General features: G+C 40.2%; 1 protein-coding gene and 1 pseudogene across 2 annotated transcripts in view; one reads left to right on the plus strand and one right to left on the minus strand.

The window, feature by feature from the left end:
- TAFA1 (TAFA chemokine like family member 1) overlaps nucleotides 1-24,089 on the minus strand; it is a 505,133-nt gene that overhangs the window by 140,543 nt on the left and 340,501 nt on the right. The gene's annotated exons all lie outside the window — the stretch shown is intronic.
- Nucleotides 8,947-9,025, plus strand: LOC148165111 (small nucleolar RNA SNORD36; annotated as a pseudogene).

A 24,089-nucleotide genomic window follows, 5' to 3' on the forward strand; every position in this document is an offset into this window, starting at 1 on the left:
CTGGCTATGTTAATTTCCCTAAAATTACGTGAAACACTGACCTTAAAGGTTGAATATGTTACTATTGAAATGATATTTCAAATAACCTAATTTGGGTTACGAGCTAGATGACTAGGGACAAGTTGTAATCTCTAAACTCTGGTCCCTCATAAGGAAAATGCCCAACTCTATAGGATATTAGAATTAGAAAGTTGTGTATTAATACACCAAAGAGCACACAGTAGGCAGACTATAAATAAAAGCTAACATTCTTATGGTTTAACCTAAAAAAATGAAACCGAGTTTTAAAGACGACATTGGAGGCAGTTTCTTCCCGCACAAGTTTTGATGGAAGGATAGAATCGTGAAAGGCTGAAAGATGGAAGAATTTACCTTTCAGCCTCCAGGACCTCATGTCAAATGTCTGAACCTTTCATGCAATGGTGGGTCTGATGTGTTCTCTTTATTGAATCCTTGCCTATCTGCTCCTACATCTTTATTCATTTTTCTCTGTGTTTCTTCATGGCATTTATTTAATGGCAAACAAGTAGGAATACTCTCTGAGATCGAAGTCCAAAAACAATTATAAACTTGCTTTATTCTCTTAAGATGAGATTCTTCTATTATCCTTTGCAGGTGAGTATAGTGGATGTTAATAGGAACATGGGTGGTAATTATACATAAACTCCATTAGGAAAACGTAAAAGTCCAGCCAACAAAATAAAGCAGGCAATGCAATGACTCCAAATCTATCACCTCTAAACCACAACTGTTCTTTGACATTTTTTCCTTAAGCTAAACAACAACAAAAATGCCCATGGAACATCACTTCTGACTTGGCTGAGAAGCAAAGACAAGAAGGCTAAGAGACACTTTGAGATAATCAAGAAAGAAATACTCTCCTCTGAAAGAAGCATTCTCCCTTTAGGGTCTGATGCCCACCAGTGGATACCCCTGCTGAGTCAGGAAGCGATCTTAAATCGCAGATTCTTCCTTTAGTATCTGTCGGAAAACCTCATGATTATCCGTAGGCATCCATGGGCTAATTACTCCCCAACTCCTAGCTGAATTCTTAAGCATTATGGAAATCTGTTCCACAAACATTAAAATTAGCATTTTTCATCTACTGAATTTTATAATTAAGGCTTTTGTTAGGAAGCATTCTCTGCAGTAGTGAGGGCTGGGATTTCTGTGAGTCCCAGAGGGTCCACGTGTGGGACAATGGTTAGGAGTACAGGGTTCAGGGTGGATTTGGGAGCTCTGTTGACTGAGTTGAAATACCGCCTTCCCCCTTTGTTAACTGTATTTACCTCAGGAAAATCACTTAAGCTTTTCGTTCTTAGTTTTATCATCTGTAAAATGGGGAAGGTAATCGTACCTTCAGGTTGAGGATGTTGTGAGGATCTGTGAGTGAACGCTGGCAAAGCACTTAGAACAGTGCCTGAAGTGTAAGAATAATGCAATTTCCTGCTATTAATATTCTTGCTATTATTAGTTTTAGCCGTGGCAGCCATCAGAACTGCTAAATGACGTCTCTGGCTCTCTTCCTCCTGGGCTGACTGGTATTCTTAGCCCCCTTGTGGGAGGTGGGGCCATGTGACTATTTCTGTGCTCATGCAAGTGACTTACCACTTCCATGCTGAGTATTTAATTCCCTATGCAAGACTCTCCCGGACTCTCTTCCTGCGGGCGTGACAACCCAGAAATATTTTAGATCAGGGGTCGGAGAACTTGACCTGTAAAGTTCCAGATAGTAAATATTTTTGGCTTTGTAGGCGATCTGGTCTCTGTGGTTAACTACCAAACTTGGTGATTTTATCCTGAAAGTAGCCATGAACAATACATAGGTAAATGAGTGGGGCTGTCTGCTAATAACATTTTATTTATGGAAACTAAAACTTGAGTTTCATGTAATTTTTATGTGTCACAAAATATTCTTTTGAGGTTTTTTTTTTTTTTTTTTTTTTTTTTTTTTTTAGCCATTTAAAAAGGTACAGGCCATCCTGAGCTCACTGGTGGTGCAAACCAGATGGTGGACCAGATAGGACCCCTGGGCCATAGTTTGCCCACCCTTGTTCCCTTGTTTTAGGTGGTGGCTGTTCCAGCAAGTCTAGTCGTGAGTGACTTCAACGAACACAACCCCACTGTTGAACCACAACAGGCATGGTGCCTGATTAAGAAATAAGACTTGGTTGTTTTAAGCCAACAAGATTTGGGGATGGTTTGTTGGTCAATCTGTATGTTAGCCTAATCTGACTAATAAATTATTCTTTTGGATGATTAAAGTCAAAGAAGTATCTTACCCCCATAAGAGTGCTTAAATCACTTCTCTAAAAATGTTTAATTGTAACTAGCGTGGCAGCGTCTTCAGGGCTTTCACCCATGAAATACAGTCTTTCAGATCTTCACCTTCCTTGGAGAACTAGAACGACATATAGCTGCTTAGCTTCCTCTGTGCATATACCTCATCCAAGCCAAGAATCTGGCCCCTATCATCTTGATATTTTTATCAGGTGAGCTGAGAGGTAATAATAAAAGTATATATTTATTTATATCATGAGATTGTGCCTCACATTCACAGCCAGAGAGAGCAGAAAACACATTTAGAGGGAAAGAAGACAAATAGAAACTCTGATTTGTGTTATACATTGTAGAAGTCATTAACTATGGCTCAGGTAGAAAAACTTATTACTTCTCTTTTTGACAGTGATGACAATTTAATAGTATTTGACTCTACCGAGTTACATACAGCATCCAGAGGCACTGAAAGGGGCTGTTTATCAAGATGATAAACAAGGTTTCATTTCGTCCCTGGCTGCATGGATGTGATCAGAAGTCTAAGGCCATCTGAAATCACTTAGTCTGGCCACCAGGCAGACGTTAAGCTACTCGGGACCATCTGCGCTTGAAATGAGCTTCACTTAATGGACCTTCTCTGAGCAGGTCAGCACTAAGGGAGGTATGGGTGCAGGAGCATGTGAGCATCGGGGAATGCAATGTGGACCTGAGGGCTGAGGGAAGGGTGTTAGTCCTACTAAAAACCCCACTCTCTGGGAATCCCATACTTAGATTTCAACAGAGCTAGTTTTGCCTTCTGGCTTGGGGCTGGATAGATTTTTCAACATGCCAGGAGTGTAGAACGAGTTTGTATGGGTAGGTATAATAAACACTTAGAAAATAAGTGGTTTTTCTTAGTGTTATTACTATTATTTCTGTTCGCTGTGACAGCCATGAAAGCCATTAGTCATTTCTACTCTGCGGAAGGCCCCTGTTCTTTCTGCCTGCCCAGCAAACATTCCCACTTCTACCGGTGAAGCTTCTTGGTTTTCCAGGAGAAGCCAATGGTCTTCTTCCCTATTCCCAGATCACGGAGTTTTGGAGATGCTGATTCTATCCCCAGTCCAGGAGAAGGCACAAGACTTAGGACTAGCAAAGTGGACCCTGTGTTCTCTAGTGACGAGGGATTGTTATACGGGCCGGTTCCTGGCCTAAGCCATACATAATGAGAGCCAGTCATAAAACATTTATTCTTGGGAAGAGAAAATTTTTTCTACAAGGGTTTCTGATAAAAATACATAAGTCTGGAGCTTGCCACTATCTTAATATCATGATAGAAAAACCTCAGATGAATGGAGCCAACACAGAGGGAAGCCAAGTGGAAAAGTGCAGTGTTACTTAACACCATTGATCATACTGCTTGATGCAACTGTGCCTGAAGGTGGAGGCTGAACTTTTGCCAGTACATGCCTTTAAAAAAAAAAAATTCAGAATAGCCAAACTGTGGAAAGAGCCAAGATGTCCATCAACAGATGCATGGATAAAGAAGATGATTTATATATATATATATATATATATATATATATATATACACACACACACACAATGGAATATTATGCAGCCATCAAAAGGAATGAAATCTTGCCATTTGCAACGATGTGGATGGAACTGGAGGGTGTTATGCTGAGCGAAATAAGTCAATCAGAGAAAGACATGTATCATATGACCTCACTGATATGAGGAATTCTTAATCTCAAGAAACAAACTGAGGGTTGCTGGAGTGGTGGGGGGTGAGAGGGATGGGGTGGCTGGGTGATAGACATTGGGGAGGGTATGTGCTATGGTGAGCACTGTGAATTGTGCAAGACTGTTGAATCACAGAGCTGTACCTCTGAAACAAATAATACATTATATTTTTAAAAAAAATAGTAGGAAGGGAAAAATGAAGGGGGGGGGACTTGGAGGGGGAGACGAACCATGAGAGACTATGGACTCTGAAAAACAAACTGAGGGTTCTAGAGGGGAGGGAGGTGGGTGATGGGTTAGCCTGGTGATGGGTATTAAAGCGGGCACATTCTGCATGGAGCTCTGGGTGTTATATGCAAACAATGAATCATGGAACACTACATCAAAAACTAATGATATAATGTATGGTGATTAACATAACATAATAATAAAAAAAAGAGTAGAAAAAAATCAGTTTAACTTAGATTTTCTGCTATTTGTGAAGAATCACGAAGTACAGTTATAATATAGGCATCCAAAGATTATCTGCAATTACTGTCTGCAATTATCTTTTCTTTTTTTCTATGAACTTTGTTACATGCAAGCCCTATGTTAGGTGCTAAAACTGAACTAGATACCACCCTAAGTGCCACCTCCTCAGGGAAGACTTCCCAACTTCCCTAATTAGGTCACTCATGTCTCCTCCCTTCCATTCTTTTGTTTCGTCTTGTTTTAAGATTTATTTATTTGTCAGAGAGAGAGAGAGAGAGCACACAAGAAGGGGAGTGGCAGGCAGAGGGAGAGGGAGAAGCAGGCCCCCCGCTGAGCAAGGAACCCCATGCGGGACTTGATCTCAGGACCCTGGGACCACAACCTGAGATGAAGGCAGATGCTTAACCGACTGAGCCACCTGGGCGCCCCTCCTCCCTCCCATTCTTAATGCTCAGAGCACTTTGATCTTTTTCCCTTCAGCACATTTGCAACTGAATTTTATGTGTGTTCAACAAATACTTTTCATGACTGTCTGTGTCCTCTAATTAATAAACTGCTATATGAAGCAGGGGCCATAACTCTTTTCATTGACCATGGTATCCTGAATGCCCAGAACAATGCCTAACTGGCGAACTCACGTTGCCAACTCAATACTTCTCTTCTTTTTCATAGAACTGGAACAGTAATTTTGATCAGAATGACCAAATGCCTACAGATGCAAAAATATTTTTGTTCTCTTTTCAGCTATGGATGGAAACATGCCATAGTTCTTATCAATGGGCTACAAATTAAAGTCTGGTGAGGCTGTCTAGGAAGACTGCTTTCCTGACATATTAACTACCCCTTCCTATTTACCATGTTCTACTTCTTCCTGTGTGAAATGCAGGCTTGTTGGCTGAAGCTACAGTAGCCATCCTGTGCCAATGAGAGACAGAAAGGAAAAAAAAAAAAAAGCCAAGAGAATCACAGGGACTTTAACCTTGAGAGTTTTTGGCGACTGAACCAATGTCACCAAAACTCTTTCAATTGTTTTATTGTATGAGAAAAAATAACCCGCCTGCCAATCTGTTTAACCTGTCCATCAGCTGGGGTTTCAGTTACTTGAAACAAAATTAGTTCTGATACATTGGCACCTGTTAGGATTTGAGAGAGGGAGAGGGAGAGAGAGCATGAGGAGGGGAGGGGCAGAGGGAGAGGGAGAAGCAGACTCCCCACTGAGGAGGGAGCCCAATGTCGGGCTCCATCCAATCCTTGGACTCCGGGGTCAACTGATTGTTTAACCATCAATTGCTAGGGATCAATATGGTGAGTTGTTTGGACTTCACCTGCACCCGAGGGTGGAACTTTTAAAAATATAGACTTTAGAATAGAATACAGCAAAGCTGATAGGATGTTACTGCTGTAATTAGGCTACCTTATATGGCAAGGATGATGTGATGTTCCCACCATGGTTATCTCTATCTTTATCTCTATATAGAATCTTATTAGTATACACTAGAGAGACTCCCTGTCCATTGCTAGCTTTGAGGAAGTTTACATGGCAAATACTTGCAGGTGACCTCTATGAGCTGAGAGGGACCCCTGGCTGGGTGTCATACAACCACGAGGAGATGAATTCTGCCAACAACCTAAGGGAACTTTGAAGTGGATATTTACCCAAGGCATCCTCTGATGAGGGTCTATGTGTCTGTCTTCTCATACTTGTCTAGATTCTCGCAAATGATGAGGGATTAGTTAAGTAATTCCAGTTAAAAAAATGTCTATTACATTTGGTGTTTGATTCCATTTACCAAGGACATCTTTCAAGAATTAACAGCCTCTATAAGATTTATATGAATATGAAAACATATGTTTTGCTCTTTAAGAATCTGTTCAGGGAAGACTAGTACTTAGTGATTTTACTTTGCTGTGTCTAAATATAACTCTTTGTTCTCTTTTAAGTTGTGAGGATTAGATCAAGGGATGTGGAATGACCCGGGTAACTGTTCCTGGTTTCTTATCAGGGTTGAAATAATAAGCAGAAGCAACAAACTCCTCTTGAAAATCTTCACTTGTAGAGACTTGGTTTCTAAAAATGCACTGTGGTTTTGTGACTACCCTGAGACTTCTTGGCTGGAACACTAGCTTTCTATCTGACTAACAGGCAGATATTGACATGTCACTCTAAACTTCCTGAACCTCAATTTACTTGTCTGTAAAATGGGGATAATGGTGACTATCACTTTCTGTAGTTGAAACCCTCTGCTCTTTTTTTTTTTTTCAAAGATTTTATTTATTTATTTGAGAGAGAGAGAATGAGAGACAGAGAGCACGAGAGGGGAGAGGGTCAGAGGGAGAAGCAGACTCCCTGCTGAGCAGGGAGCCCGATGCGGGACTCGATCCCGGGACTCCAGGATCATGACCTGAGCCGAAGGCAGTCGCTTAACCAACTGAGCCACCCAGGCGCCCCAAACCCTCTGCTCTTGTTTGCCTATGACTCACTTCCTCTTCTGCTGATTAGCAGCATTTAATCCTTTGGCGACCGACTACTCCACCATAGTTTCAGTCCATGGCATGCAGGTGAACAAAGTCTCCAGGGTGGGACTGTGACCTAGCATAGGCCAAACAGCACAGTCCATTCCAGCCACAAAGATTGGTTTGAGGATGAGCCCATGATCCAAGTTGGTTCAGCCAGACTAAACCTGAGGGCTGTGTGGGGAAGTACAGGGTAAAAAGCAGCTTGCTTTCTGCTGGGCTGGAAGATGTGAGCTGAACCTTTGGGGAGATTCTGGGTGAGACGGAGCTGACGAGGAGAAAAGTGGACAGAAACGGTAGCAAGGGACCCAGCCCTCATGACACATTTGAGCTGCCAGATTCAACATGGCTGGCTCTACCTTTGAACTTTTTAAGTGTGCCAATACATCCTGGTCCTTTTATTGTATGTGCTTAGGCCACTGGGGATTCTGTTGTCTCCTTCTCACACCACGTCTCCACCTCTCCAACAGAAACTGATATCCAACAATTCAATTCAGTTCTGACACTAACTACTTGGAGTTTGCACAGACCCACAGGTTGAAGGGATCAGTCCCCCAGGAATGAGCTCACCTCAAACACCAGTCACAAATGGGTGCCCAAAACACATACACTTCTGTCTGATTTGGTGATAAATTTGGGGATTCCCAAGACCCATTGTCAGATTCAATAATTTGCTAGAACGGCTCACAGGACTCAAGAAGGCAGTTTACTTATAGTTACTGATTCATTATAAAGGGTACAACTCAAGAATTTTCAAATGGAAGAGATGCATAGGACAAGGTATGGGGGAAGGGCGGAGTGTACCTTCCACCCACCTGCCCAGCACCTCAATGTGTTCACTAACCCAGTTCTCCAAACCCTGCCATCTAGGGGTTTCTGTGGAATTTTCATTACATACACATGATTGATTAAGTCATTGGCCATTGGTGATGAGCTCAACCTCCAGTCCCTCCTCCTCTCAGAAGTGGGGGTGTGAGGTTGAAAGTTCCAACCCTCTAATCTTGCACTCAGTCCTCCTGGTAATCAGTCCCCACCTGGAAGCTATCTAAGGCCCCTCAGCCAACTGTAATCTCATTAGCATACAAAAACCACTCATTAATTTGGCAGTTTCTGAGGGTTTTGGCAGCTGTGTGGCAGGAACTAGAGGCAAGGACAAAACGTCTTTCTAGAATTCCAGAGGAATTAAGTTTTAGGGTTCCAACATTATACTTCATAGAATCTTTGTGGGGACTAAATTTAAAAATACACAGAAAGCATTAAGCACAGTGCTTGGGACATAATAAGCACTCAGAGTAAGTAGTCATTTTTGTTACTATTATTGTTACTATAATAATAACTATCATCCTATCCTTTATTATGAAGTGACTAGAATTTTATTATGCTAATATGCATATGGGTCTACAAGTACTGTTGAATATCTACAGATTTACTGAGAACAACTGAGCAAGAAGCAATTTTTTTTAAAGATTTCATTTATTTATTTGAGAGAAAGAGAAAGAGAGAGAGAATGAAAGCACGAGCAGGGGGAGGGGCAGAGGAAGAGGGAGAGAGAGAAGCAGACTCCCCTTGAGCAGGGAGCTCGATGTGGGGCTCAATCCCAGGACCCTGAGATTATGACCTGAGCTGTAGGCAGACGTTTAACTGACTGAGTCACCCAGGGGCCCCAAGAATCAATTTGATACTGATTTTCTGTGACTTCTACTACAGGTGAAGTCCAAATAACTTACCATATTGATCCCTAGCAATTGATAGTTAAACAATCAGCTGAACTGACTCATAGTCAACTGGATGGTTAAGGCTCTGTTCTTAGGAAATCCCAAGCAGCAGAGCCATGAAATGATTGGTAAAATACTACAGTGAAGTCTCCTGGGCTCAGTAACTGCCAAGCATGAGTTCGAATCCCAACTCTGCTGCTTATACATCGTGTAAAACAGATCCATTTCTTAATCACTCTGAGCTTTGTAAAATGATGTTATAAGAACACCTTCTTCAGAAGGTAACTGTGAGGAATAAATGGAGTATTAAAGCCTGACTCAAACTGTGTAATACCATAGTCATCAGCACTTCCGATGTTTTAATTATGTTGACTGATATGAATAAACCAGTTCAATCTAAAGCAAAGTGACATGACCCTCACATTTTTATGGTCAAACAATATTGACTAACTGTCATTTGAGCAATGTAGAAGCAATATGTAGAAGTAGATTAATTTAAACATTTAAGTTATGTGTACTAAATGAGAGAGACATTTTCCCACCTAATGTAAAAGAATGCAATCTTTAAGATTAAACTATTCTTTTAGATTAAGTCATACAGAAAGGATGAGTGACCCTGCAGGGAGAAGCCTGTAAAAAAAAAAAATGACCATTCCTCTTTGGTTAGATATCCTTTTGTCAGGAAACATTTTATGAGTGATCATTTGAAAAAGCAGAATATGGTTCCTGAAGTGTCGAGTTCCTTCAAGAAAAAGTCATGTAAGTTAATGATTGTAATGAAATAACATTAGAAAAGCTGGCCAAAAAGTACATAAATTTCAATCTGAGGCTAAAGTTTTCTTCTTCCCAGCAAATTATATTCAGGTTAATGGGGCAGACATGGGGACTGCAGCTACTAAGGAGGCCTCGTTGGCTCATACCAAGTTTCTGCTAGGGTCAATAACGCATAGAAACATGGGGAAGAATGCTATTTCCAGGTGGTTCGTGTGGACATGCAAAGTCTTAGTGGGAAGAGCCCTCAGAAAGAATACCTTTCTCCTATTTTTCTCCATAGGTTTTAGACATTTGTGTCCACCTAGAATGGTGTCCATCCTCTCCGACTGTATTTCACCGTCCAGTCTCTCACCCCTGAACCCACCACTTTTTCTTTTCTTTCAGCACATCTTTATAGAAAGCTCAGAGAAGCAATATAAAACAGTAGCCAAGGGGCACCTGGGTGGCTCAATCGGTGGAGTATCTGACTCTTGATTTTGGCTTAGGTCTTGATCTCAGGGTGGTAAGATTGAGTCCACATCAGGCTCCACATTCAGTGTGGAGTCTACTTGGGATTCTCTCTCTCCCGCTCCTCCTGCCCCTCCCCCACTTGTGCTAAATAAATAAATAAATAAATAAATAAATAAATAAATAAGATCTAAAAAAAAAAAGAAAAGCAGCCAAGAGAACAGATTCGGATCACCTAGGGTAAAGTTTTACTCCCAGTTCTGGTATTTGATTGGGGACTCCTTGGTCAATTACTCCCACCTTCAGCTTCCATATCTGGTAAAAGGGGTTATTTTATTTATTTAATTTTTTTATTAACATATAATGTATTATTTGCTTCGGGGGGGTCTGTGATTCTTCAGTCTTACACAATTTACAGTGCTCACCATAGCACTTACCCTTCCCAACGTCCGTCACCCAGCCACCCCATCCCTCCCACCCCCCACCACTCCAGCAACCCTCAGTTTGTTTCCTGAGATTAAGAGTCTCTTATGGTTTGTCTCCCTCTCTGGTTTGGTCTTGTTTCATTTTTCCCTCCCTTCTCCTATGATCCTCTGTCTTGTTTCTCAAATTTCTCATATCAGTGAGATCATATGATACTTATTTTTCTCTGATTGACTTATTTCGCTTAGTGTAATACCCTCTAGTTCCATCCATGTCATTGCAAATGGTAAGATTTTATTTTTTGATGGCTGCATAATATTCCTCTGTGTGTGTGTGTGTGTGTGTGTATACACACCACATCTTCTTTATCCATTCATCTGTTGATGGACATCTGGGCTCTTTCCATAGTTTGGCTATTGTGGACATTGCTGCTATAAACACTGGGGAGCATGTGTCCCTTCGGATCCCTACATTTGTGTCTTTGGGGTAAATAGCCAGTAGTGCAATTGCTGGGTCATAGGGTAGCTCTATTTGCAACTTTTTGAGGAACCTCCATGCTGTTTTCCACAATGCACCAGCTTGCATTCCCACCAACAGTGTAGGAGGGTTCCCAAAAGGGGTTGTTTTAAAAACCATGGAGGAGAATAGTCAGAAACAGCATTGGGTCACAATTACCTTAGAAAATCATTAACTCCTTCCCCAGACTGGAGAAATGCCTACAGTGAGGCAACAAGATTTAAGAGGCAGTAGAGGACAGGAGACACAGGACCACTAGCTCTTGCTCACTCACTCCAGGCAATCCTAAGAAGAATGGTGAGCGTTAGCACCACGTAAACTGTTACTCATTCACTGTTAGCTCTAGCTCTCCCCTTCTCAAGCACAAGCAGCCAAACTGAGGAAGTACCTGCATAGTACCCTCAAGTTTGCCATTTGATCCACAAAGCATAAACTATTTTTATTTTGCCCTTAACAGAAAAAATTTGCTAATCCCTGTTGTATCTGAGTTCAAACTCCAATTCTTTCCTTAGGTATCTGATAAGTGGAGTGAAGGACAGAGGGAAATTAACTTATTTATTTACTTATTTATTTATTTACATATATTTCCCAGAAAGAGAGAGAGAGCACAAGCAGGAGGAGTGGCAGGCAGAGGGAGAAGGAGATGCAGACTCCCCGCTGAGCAGGGAGCCTGATGTGGGGCTCGATCCCAGGACCCTGGGATCATGACCTGAGCTGAAGGCAGACGCTTAATAGACTGAGCCACCCAGGCGCCCTGGAAATGAACATTTTTGCTGCTAAGTGAAAAAATGCTGATCTGTCCCACTCTTCCCTCATCTCAGAGAGTGTGCTTGAAGTTATAAGAGCAATAGTGATCATTAACACTGGTACATCATAGTGGCTTACCTTTCAGACTTTAGTTTTTTTTAATCCTACAATACACTAAGAATTAGTTTCTGTTATTACCCATTTTATAAATAGGAAAACTGATACTCAGGAAGACTCACCCCAGGGCACAGTTAGTAAGGTTTGGAACGGAGACTCTTACCCAGTTTTCCATATACAGATATTCGTGGTAATGAAGTGATGCAAAATTATTGTTCGCTTTTGTCTAAAATTGTTAGCACTTACTTTGTGCAGTGTATGTTTGGTAAGCAAGCCATGGTGAAGTGGAGAGTAAGGTAGAAGTGAATGTACAGAAAGAGACATGTTGTATGGAAGAATTTCTAGAAATTCAAGAAGAAGAATTTGGCTAAAACAAGGACCTATGAAATAGGTCCTTATTTTAGCCAGCAGTTTTAGATACTGAGGCATGTGAGTGAATTTCACCCGTTCCTTTACACAATCATTAATTCATTCAACAAATATTTTGATGACTACCTATTGTTTGCCATCACTGTGCTAGGCAGGGGGATACAACAACGTAAATATCCTTAAGGTATTTATAGTTCAGTGGGAAAGACAGACAAATAAAAATAAGTCCAATATGGTGATGTAAATGCTATGATTTTGATAAGTACCTGAAAGGGGACCTAACTCCAATTTGGTGGGAAGGGGAAGGTTTCTAAATGTCTTAAGACCTGAAAGATGAGCAAGATTTTCTTAGCCAACAGTGCAAAGGAGAGCCGAAAAATTTCCAGGCATATCATTGAAAGAGGTTTTGCTGTAAGCAAAATGGCAAGCAATTGGTATGGCTGAAGATTCCTGTGGTCAAACTGGGGGCAGGTGCTTTAGAGAGGAGAATAAGGGAAATCGTCAGAAGGTAACCTGGTGTAGAATTCTTAAAACCCATGTTTAAAAAGTTCTCAGTTTATTTTAAGGACACAGAGCAAAATACATGGTCGAAGCATTGTTGTAAAAGAATGTTTAAGTTTGTGCAGAATAGTGTTACCCTACTTCTAGTGATATACCCAAGGATAATGAATGCATTCACAGGAAATGTCCACAAATGCTCGTAGCAAGTTAATTCATAATAGCCCCAAATTGGAAAGAACTCAGATGTTCATCATCAGCAGAAGCAGACCATGGAGTGCTTCCTCGTGGAAAACCACACAGCAATGAGATGGAGCTGCATACCGCTGCAAGCAATAGTCAGGGAAAGCAGTGAGACATCAAAGAGGGTACATATGTTAATGAATTTAATTTTTTTAATTATTTTTATTTTTTTATTTTGTTAAAATATTTTATTTATTTGTCAGAGAGAGAGAGAGAGCTGACAAGCATGGGGAACTGCAGGCAGAGGGAGAAGCAGGCTTCCTGCAGAACAAGAGCCCGATTTAGGGCTCGATCCGAGGACCCTGAGATCGTGACCCGAGCCAAAGGCAGACGCTTAACCAACTGAGCAACCCAGGCATCCCAAGTATATTAATGAATTTAAATAAAGGATATTTTTATTTGTGTGTTTTAGGCAAGACCAACCTATGGTGTTAGGAGTTAGGAAAGTGTTTACCTTGGGAGAGGGAGCAATGAGTAGAAGGGGTCTCTAAGGATACTTCTGGATGGCTGGTAACATTCTCATTCTTGATGTGAATTGTAGTATCACGGATGAGCTCAGGTAATGAAAATTCATTGAGCTGCTCACTGATGACTTGTATGCTTTCCTCAATGTATATTATGTTTCCATTTTAAAAATTATTTAAAAAGAAGCAAACACTGGAGGCTCCTGGGTGGCTCAGTCAGTTAAGCATCTGACTTCGGCTCAGGTCATGACCTCAGGGTCCTGGAATTGAGCCCGAGTCAGGGTCTATGCTCAGCTCCCTCTCCCTCTACCCTTCCCCTCACTCGTGCTCTCTCTTTCTCTCAAATAAATAAATAAATAAAATCTTTTAAAAAAAGAAGCAAACACTGGAAACTTTGACTTTCTTGTGAGATCCCCACTCAACAGGGTTTTTACTCTAAAATAAACAAAGAAATAAATGAACAAAAACAATGAACCTCACTTAAAACAAAAAACTAAAGTTAATCTAGAAGTATTTTTCCCTAATCAGTTTGGTAAAAATGATAAAGATGGCAGATATCCAGAGTTGATGAAGGTATGTAGAAACAGACACTCCTCAAATGTAATTAGGAAATATCAACAGACATTTTTTTTTTTAAGAATAGAATTTGGCAGTGTTTATTACTATTTAAATGGACATACCTTTTGACCAAGTGACACCAATTCTAGGAATCTTTTTTACCAATATCTTTGTAAAAGTTTACAAAGCTCTATGCACAAAGATATTCAATGCAGCCCTATTCATGATAGAAAAATATGAGAGTTATTGAAGATGATATAAAAATGAATAAAGCATTTTTAATTACAAAGAGGCCAAGCTGATGAAAGCTTTCTATGTGTTTTTGCTGGTTAAAACAAACAAATACCAAAAAAAACCCCAAAAAACAAAAACCCCACCAAAATACTCCTGGGTATTTACCCCAAAGATACAGATGTAGTGAAAAGAAGGGCCATATGCACCCCAATGTTCATAGCAGCAATGTCCACAATAGCCAAATTGTGGAAGGAGCTGAGATGCCCTTTAGCAGATGAATGGATAAAGAAGATGTGGTCCATATATACAATGGAATATTACTCAGCCATCAGAAAGGATGAATACCCACCGTTTGCATCGACATGGATGGGACTGGAGGGGATTATGCTAAGTGAAGTAAGTCAAGCAGAGAAAGACAATTATCATATGGTTTCACTCATATGTGGAACATAAGGAATGGCACAAAGGACATTAGGGGAAGGAAGGGAAAAATGGAGGGGGGAAACCAGAGGGAGAGATGAACCATGAGAGACGATGGACTCCGAGAAACAAACTGAGCGTTTTGGGGGGGGGGTTAGCCTGGTGATGGGTATTAAGGAGGGCACGTACTCATGGAGCACTGGATGTCATATGCCAACAATGAATAATGGAACACTACATCAAAAACTAATGATGTACTGTATGGTGACTAACATGACATAATAAAAAAACAAAAAACAAAACAAAACAAACTTGAGCTTAAAAAGCCCAAATACCTACTATATTTAGGCTTAGAAAGAATAACTGAAAAATCAAGGCAAAGCACATCACAGTCTTACAAGCTGATCTCCTTGATCCTGGCATATTTTCCAGGATGGCTACTGAAGGTGTTCATAATGAATCTTGCCAGTATGTGCCACTTTGGCATGTGGATAATTCTGAGCTGAAGGTAATCATGGCCCAAAAGATGCAGGAAGAGTATTTTACCTCCCCCTTAACTGCCTCTAAGAATTTAGACAGAGGGCCTTGTCCAGAGATAATCACAGGGACAGTGGGCCAGGTGTAAGCCAAGGGGAGGCTCAGCAGGGCCAGGAGATCAAATTCCTCTCTGCGTCCCACTGTCTCTGCATGGCATGACGAACATTTGTTTATCAAACGTCTGCTCTTCTCGTCTTCCCGTGAATTGTTTTCCTCCCCCTGCAGCCCCAGACCCCTACCCGCTTCTCCTTTGCTCAGGATGCATTCAAGCGTCAATTGCCTGACTGTCTCTGAGACGGTCCCGTCTTTGTGGGGTTCCTGTAATATATAGACGTCAACGTGTTTTTCTCTGTTAGTTTGTATTATGTCAACTTAATTAATAGATCAGACGAAAGTACCCAGAAAGGGAAGAAGGGAAATTGTCTCCTCCCTTGCACTACCGACAATCATGATCTTTGAAAATACAGAACAGGCCTTATCAACACAGACTAGGTGCTAGTTGGCAGAATCCACAATTTTATTTTTAATTAAAAAGTTATTTGTATCTTTTGGTCCATGGTCAGGAATACTTTTCTTATTTTCCTTGTAGAAAAAGGTCTTGCAAAAAGTACAAATAAAGTGACTTGTATTATGGCTTATTAACTCGCATAATAAAAACCCCTTTTCCAAACCACCCATCGGTGGATGTACCGTGATTCTCTTGGGCTGGTTTCCCAGGTAAGTATCACTTAACAATGCAAACAATTATATTCTAATTTTCTACAAAACAGATTTTTGAAGTAAAGCTAAAACATCAATGGCTAATCACATGGAGATCTATATCCCATTGTAATAGAATTGTTGGCTAATTATTAAGCTTTAGAAAGCCCATTCAAAAGGCTTCTTTTGCTGCTTAAATTTATATTTTAAAAAAATCAAACAGTCATAAACTTTTTAAAAAGGAGCATGTCTTTATTAAGATTGATTTGGTCTAGTGGAGTTGTTTGCCAGTGTTACAGTTTTGGCATATGGGACCAAAGGGGTCCAGAGGAACATGGCACAATGAAGATCTAGTTGGCATGCTATCTACGTCTGCAGGTGATGGGGATTTATTACAGGGAGCAAATTAAAATACTGGTGGGAAGATCCAAAAAGAAATTCATAGGTGGGATAATGAGCTGAATACAGCAAGAAGGAAGTAATAGAGAGAAATGTTAGGTATGACATTAGAAAAAGTCCATAAGTGTAGATGGAAAAGAGGTTTAGCAACAGCAGTGGTTTAAAAAAGAGAGAGAGGTTTAAATTGATGAATTTAGAATGGGCAATCTGTGTGATGTGGTTACTAAAATTGCTAATGTGCTTTTGGATTTCATTAATAAAAGTTTAGTACCTAGTTTAATGATTCCAACCATTTTTTTTAAATCCATACTACCTCTTTACAAAGCTAAGATTTAAATCTAGTGATTATGATATGCATTTATTTGGTGGCATATCCTCCCCTAAGCCCTTTCTAAGAATCTTCCCTCCCCCATATCTCTTCCAGCCAAGATTCCTTTGACCCTAACTTTTGGTAATGTCAGTTAAGACATCAGGAATTTTATTTGATTTCTAAAAATAACAATGTGCTGAAATACTGAATATGCCTCTTCAAACTATATAGAGTATGCTTAGTATGTGACCAATGATTAATATTCTTTTATAAAATAACACAAGTTCCTTTGGTGGGATGGGGAAATGTTACCTCGAATCTCAAGAATTAGTTTTCATGATAGAGTCAAGAAAGGATTTAGATACCAAAAAGAATACAATTGCTGTTTTGTTTGAAAACATAGAGCTGAATGCAGAGTACATATTAGAAATAACCTCCCAAGGCTGTGGTCTCAGAAAGCAACCATGAGCTCCTCTGCTAAAAAAGAGAGAGAGAGAAAGAGAGAAAATTTTTATGTCATTGTTGGAAGCAGTAAGTACTACTGATGACCCTGTATGGGAATCCTTAACTATATGGCCGAGAAAAGACGTCCTGTGTAAGAGGAGAAGGAAGACTCGCAAAAGAAACAAAATCTGAGACAAAAGATTGACCCTCGTACAACCTCATCCTTTTGTTTCCCCAGCATCAGCATAATGTCAGGCACGGAGTTATTTCTAAGTAAATGTTTGTTGAAGGTTGAGCACAAGGTAAAATCATACCAAGACTCTTCACTGAGACATAAAACTTCCATGGTACAATGGCACAAATTACCATGCATAAAAGTTGTTTGGATTCTCCTACTTAATGTAAGAAAGCATAAATAAGTACAAATGAGGCACTTTAAACCTGATTTTTATTTAATAAATGATCCTAAGGTGATGTTTTTAGATAACTTGAAAATTCCAAAAATCACTTTGGACAATCTAACAAAGTCTTTCATAATGTTTTGAAGTAGATCCCCATTGCAGAGTGAACTACAGACTGCCATTTGGAGTCTAGCACAGAGGACATGAAATCTGTAAGAAACTAATTATCCCTGGAAGTACAATGTCTGGATTTAGAGCCGCCAGAATTTTTAATCCTGCCTTCAGCCAACAACAAAGACAACTTTTTGAAGGTTTAGATTTGAGATTTCATTCCATCACAACCTTCTTGTGCTTAAGGGCTTCGTCCTTAGGAAAGTGTCTATGTGCAGACACCAAACAAAGGAACATTAAGGCACAGGGTGTATGGATTTAATTTCTGACTTTACAAAGAAAATTCTGAGCACACTAGCCATCTAGATGTAGGGCAAGTGTATGTATTTCCATATCAAATCAACATACACACTAGAGAATGATCTTTCTTTCTAAACTAAAGGTTCCTGAAAATTGAGCTCATGGGACATTTTTCCTAGGACCCAATTCTTATGCACATCTTATATTTCAAAAATGAATCAAAGGAAAATGGTACCTTCTTAAACAAAATAAGCTTCTCGCAGGCACAGCTTTGGACCCTCGGCATCTCCACTGCCTTCACACCTACTAGTCACAGAGCAGATATCCAAGAGGCCAGTAGGAAAGAAAGGCACAGTCTGTGACATTAATATTCATCAGCTACACAGATGGCCTTCTGGAGGCAACGAGGTTGGTGAAGGCGAAGAGTTCCCTCCTGGAAGGGGAAGATGATTGTCGACCAAGATGGAGGTAGGGAAATGAACCTGTCACCAGGCTGGCTTTATTCGGGCTTGTCAACTTAGAGCTCAGTTTTCAGCACAGCTGAACTGCAGCAGACTGGCCTGAACATAAACTTTTCAACTCCACACTCTGTGCTATCTACTTATGAGATGAGGGACAGAGTGGAACCCTAGGAACTACCACAGCCACTGCTCATCATCAAAGAATAACCTACTTCAATCTGGAAAATATGGTTAGAAATGCAGATTTCGAGTCATAAAAAAGTGGTTCCAGGTCTATCATCTTTACCATTTACTAGTTGTGTGACTTTGGGCATTTTACATAATAACTCTGAATTTTTGCTTCTCCTTATGCAAAATAGGGATAGCAAGAGTACCTACCAAGTGTTACTGGCAGAAAATGTTTTTCTTCTTATGGGGATTGCATTTAGCACAGTGCCTTGCTTATAGCTGAGATCAGCAACGTTTTTCTGGAAAGGGCCAGATAGTAAAATATTTTAGGCTTCAGGGGCCACGCAGTCTCCCTCACCACCACTCAGATTGTCACTATAGCACGAAGACAGCCTGAAAATATGTAAATGAATGAGTATGACCATGTTCTGAGAGAACTGTATCTACAAAAGCAGGAGAGGAGTTCAATTCAGCTTGTAGGCTGTAATTTGCAATGGTTTAGAGATATGCTTAATCTCAGTATTCTAAATAAACCTAATGATATCAAATATTTGAAATTGTTTAAGAAATGCTACCTATTGTGCTTCTCAGGGATTAATTTACTCAGTTGCCATAAGGTAGAAACTATCATTATGACCATTATGCCAAATTTAAATAGGCCCAGAGATGTTAAATAATGCAATCAAAGTTGCATAGCTTAACAAGCTGAAAAGTTAGGATTTGAACCCCTGTCCTCAGGCTTTTGAGTCTTTCCTCTTAGCCACACATGATGGCACTGAGGATTACCTACTAACTCCTGGTAGATTGCAACCATAGGCCAGGGGAAAGCCACTCTGCAATTAAACTTCAAACAAAACTCTCATGTGTTTGAATTTTGAGGAAATACATCATCCATAGTTATGATCTAGATTAGACAGGTGGTGAACTTAGAGGAATTTCAATTAGCTTTATCCTTGGTTGTTACCATCACAATGTAGTTTTCTTGGAAACATGTTCTACCTATGAGTTGTGGGTAAGTCAATGCTGTGAAGTTATTTAAAGGAAAATGAATTAATGATGACACTGATGAAAATGGATAGGGCTGATCTAAATGATTTAGGTAAAAGAGAACCTTAAGAATGATTTATTATGGAGTATACCCACTTGCAGGAACAAATACCATACTCAAGAATTTGTTTAAAAACACATAATAACTTGGGGCATCTGGGTGGCTGAATTGGTTGAGCATCAGATTCTTGATTTTGGTACAGGTCGTGATCTCAAGGTTACGGGATCAAAGCCCGTTGTAGTCTGCTTGTCCCTCTCCCTCTGCTTGTCACCTGGCTCGCACACTCTCTCTCTCAAATAAATAAACAAATAAAGAAATAAATAAAATCTTTAAAAAAATAAAAAATAAATAAAAACACATAATAACTTGATTTACCAAGAAATTTACTCTTTGACCAGGATGTATCCTAAGGAAACACCAAAGGTTTTAACCGTCCTTGGAAACGTTTTCAAAATAACAAGCAAAAGATTTTCTCTTCTACAGGCGACAATAGGAAATGCAATTCTTTCCTGGTTCTTTGTAACACACTAGAAGCAGGCATTATCTCATTTAGTCCAGTAAGGTGGGCTCTATTATTATCACAGATGAGAAGGTTGAGGTTCAGAGAGGTTAACCTGCCCAAGCTCACCTAGTTAGTAAATTCTAGCACCAGGATACAACACCAAGATATTAGATTTCGAGGTAAAATATTGAGGCAATCAAACTCTGCAATGAAATGTCCCTTTTCAACTCAGGAATGTCACATAATTGATGGAGATGAGGACTTGGGGCTCAAAGGTCCATATCCTGCTTAAGACCAGAAGACAAACAAAAGACAAACCTTGAAATGCAGTGAAAGAGCAGTGGAAAACATCATCTAATTAAGATAGTGGTATTGGGGGTGCCTGGGTGGTGCAGTCAGTTAAGTGCCTGACTTGGCTCAGGTCCTGATCTCAGGGTCATGAGATCAAGCCCTGCCTGGGGCTCCATGCTCAATGTGGAGTCTGCTTAAGACTCTCTCTCCCTACCCTCTGAGTACCCTCTCTCTCAAATAAACAAATAAATAAATCTTAAAAAAAAAGATACTGATAAACACTCACTGGTGAGCATCTCTAGTAGGCTTTAAAAATATACAGATGCCTGGGCTGCTTGTTTAGAGATTCTCATTCATTTTGGATTGGGGTGGAGCTAAACACAGAGGCTCATCCTCAAGTGTACATTCGAATAATCTGGCAGACCTTTACATATGTATATAGAAAGAGTGGGCTACAGCAAAGGTCTCAGACTTGGCCACCACATGTGAATCACTTGTATATGTAAAATACTTAGTACAGAGCCTGATCTATAGAGAGAACACTCAAAAGAATTAATTCCCGTTAGGTAGGAAGGTTAAAAATGAAGGAGCAGGCTTTAGGTCCATTTTAATGAATTGAGTTACACAAAGAAAAATGATTCATAGTGGTCCTTGGAAATCATCTATAAAATCTGATACTGACTTTTCCCAGATGTGGGAGTTGATTGGGCTTATTTATACACAGAATGTATAGATCCTAACTGACTTAAGGTCAAGGACAACATTTGATTCATCTCCATTCCTTTTGCTCAGTGACTTGTATGGAACATATGCAATATATACTCACAGAGTTGATTTCAAATGTCCTTTATGTAGGTAAGCCACAACCTGTGATTTTAATGAACCATATTTTAATCGATACCAGTTTAGAAATTATTTGCTTGGTAATAGAAAGTCCTGATAGACATTATCAAATGATAACATCAGTGTCTGGAGTACGATGCACAACAGAAACCAAGCCTATTTGGAAAAAAAAGGAGGCTCTCACCTTCTATGACAATGGCTGATCAGCAAACAGATTGAAAAACAGGAGACCAGAGGGCTATTTATGTGTGAGAGGATTAGCGTCCAGGTAGGAGCCCTGAGAAAAAGTCTGGTACAGTCATGTCAAAAGAGGACCTTCTCCCACAAAGATTTGGGTTTGATAAGATCAGCACCAGATAAATGTATCCCCAAATACAATTATTTTGAAATGTGATTAGCCTATGGAGAGTCCATGATGCCATCACCAAGACAGAAAGGTAGTTGGAGATAATGCTTTTCTTTTACTTTTCCACTAGAGGACGATTTTGCAGGCAGGGAGATAAGAGGCGTTGGAAGTAATGTGATCCATAAAGAATGTATAGAGACAGAGCTCCTGAGATCATTGAGATAATATGAAAAGGCTGAGCTAGAGTTCCTAGCAGGGATGGGGACATTTATCTCGCAAGAAAGCATAATAAGTAACTTAACAACTAGCAGACCTGGAAGTAAATGACTTTCATCAGTACAAATCATAAGGTGGATGCTGAACATGATGCTGGCATGTCATGGTGATCTTTAGAAATAGTCAGGATATGGTTATATAATACAGAATGGTTGTGGAGTTTTTCATAGTCATTTTACACATCAAGGCACACTGAATTCTAGAGTGCTCAAAGAGCCAATTTATCTTAAGAAATATTAATCTATTAAAATCTTGACAATCAGGGGCACCTGGGTGGCTCAGTCAGTTAGGCATCTGCCTTTGGCTCAGGTCACGATCCCAGGGTCCTTGGATTGAGCCCCACATCGGGCTCTCTGCTCAGCGGAGGGTCTGCTTCTCTCTCTCCCTTTGCCTGCCACTCCCCCACTTGTGCTCTCTCTCTTTGTCGGATAAATAAATAAATAAAAAATCTTTAAAAAATTTTTAAAAATAAAACCTTTACAACCTGAGCTTGGGAGAGGGTGTTATCCTTAAATCATCAATTGTCCTTCCAAATTTCAAAGGAGGTTAGAAAACTTTTCCCATTCCAGTTTTTGACACAAATTGATGACCCTATTACAAAATGATGAAATCTTAAGAAATAAATAAATATTTAAATAGGGGAAAAAAAAACAAAAAAACCTTTACAATCTGTAAACTCTCAGCCCAAATTCTACTCTGTAAGAGATTTTACACAGCAAGGACATTTTTCTTTTTATATGTATATATAGATAACAGTATGGAGGACAACTGAACTTTGCTGATTTGCTGAGAAACTACTCCCCCTCACTCCCTTCTTTATAAGACCAGCCCCTTACTGCTCTGCTCTATCGCGCGTACAACCATATTTGTAAAACATGACCTCTGTCTCCCTGGTTTCAATTGATTGGAGTGGTGGGGGTGGGCTACTTACCCAAGTTGGACCAAGAGGGATTTGGAATTCCTGCATTCATGTGGTTAGCCTCATGAATAACGATTTAATCACAAAATGCGTGGATGGCTGTGTTTTACCATGGGGGTTGAGAAGCAGAAAAAGCTAATTTGCAGAGTAGAGAGACACAGAAAGGAGAGTGGCCTTGTCTTTGGTCTATTTCTGCATCTTAGATGCTTTCTTGCCTTCAGGTTTGAGGAGACATGGTATATCCTTACAATAAATGTCCTTCCCTGTGTTTTATTCTTGCTCAAGTGGGTTTCTATTCCTGTCAGACAAGAGTCTGAACTAATACAGAAATGGGCTCTAGCTGTATGCAGAACCCATTTGCTTTTACTTATGAAAAAGGGTCCTAACAAAATGAGTGTTTGCTAGGCAGAATGACAAAAGTTTTCAGTTTGAATGCTGATAAGCATTTCCCTCACACCGAAGTTACATTTAAAACTCTGGCCTCAAATTAAGATTGGCATATCTGGTCTTCCAGATGGGGACTCGTGTCTTGGTGTAAAATGAAAAGACTTTTGTCTCTTTTGGTAGCTCTGACATCAACATTTATTACCCAGCCAGAGTGTGCTGCTGGCTGCTGAGTAAAACACACTCAAGATGTACTGTTGGCCAAGGCTTTGCTGTGGAAAACAAAGCAGGTATGGAGACTGTGGTGTAATAGAAAGAGTAGCTGGGTTAGGGGAGATAACCTGCCTGGATTTCAGTCTTCTGTTTCCTTGTGTAGCTGGAGCCACTTCCCGTAAGCCTATCTGGATAAAACTAACAGAAGGCTATAGAGAAAGGCGTCTGCTTTTAGAATGAACTGGTTACAGGTTCAAAATCTCACTTCTGCCCCTTAGTAGTCATGTGACTTTAACTCAGTTCCTCTCTCTTCGTGAATCTCAGTTTTCTCATCTGTGAAATGAAAACCAGACAATCCTCTGCCCTCCTAGAATCATCATCACTAATCCTGTAAAAGCTAGGTACACAGTAGTGATTCATCACACAGGGGTTACCAGATTGAGCTACGGAATTCATTTTTTCCTTCATTTACTCATTCGTGTATTCCACAAGTATTTTTTTTTTTTTCTGCACCTACTGTGTTCGAGGCACTGTGTTAAGGGATGCAACTGCTCGAATCAGTGAACAGAAGTGATGGCCATGTCTTTAGGGGGCTTACAATTCAGGGGGCATTAGAGACATTAAACAAACTTCTCGGTATGTGGAGACCCCATCAAGGGAGAGATACCCTAACAAGATCCTTCCTGTCTGAGCCTGTGGGGGTCCCTGTTTGCCATTTATTTATTTATTTATTTATTATTTATTTATTTAAAGATTTTATTTATTTATTTGTCAGAGAGAGAGCACAAGCAGGGGGAGCAGCAGAGGGAGAGGGAGAAGCACTCTCCCTGCTGAGCAAGGAGCCCAATGCTGGGCTCCATCCCAGGGTCCTGGGATCATGACCTGAGCCAAAGGCAGATGATTAACTGACCGAGGCACCCAGGTG

The sequence above is a fragment of the Eumetopias jubatus genome, unplaced genomic scaffold (genome assembly GCF_037043125.1).
Source record: "Eumetopias jubatus isolate StellerSeaLion01/CBP00866 unplaced genomic scaffold, mEumJub1_p1.0 scaffold_1, whole genome shotgun sequence".
Classification (NCBI taxonomy): domain Eukaryota; kingdom Metazoa; phylum Chordata; class Mammalia; order Carnivora; family Otariidae; genus Eumetopias; species Eumetopias jubatus.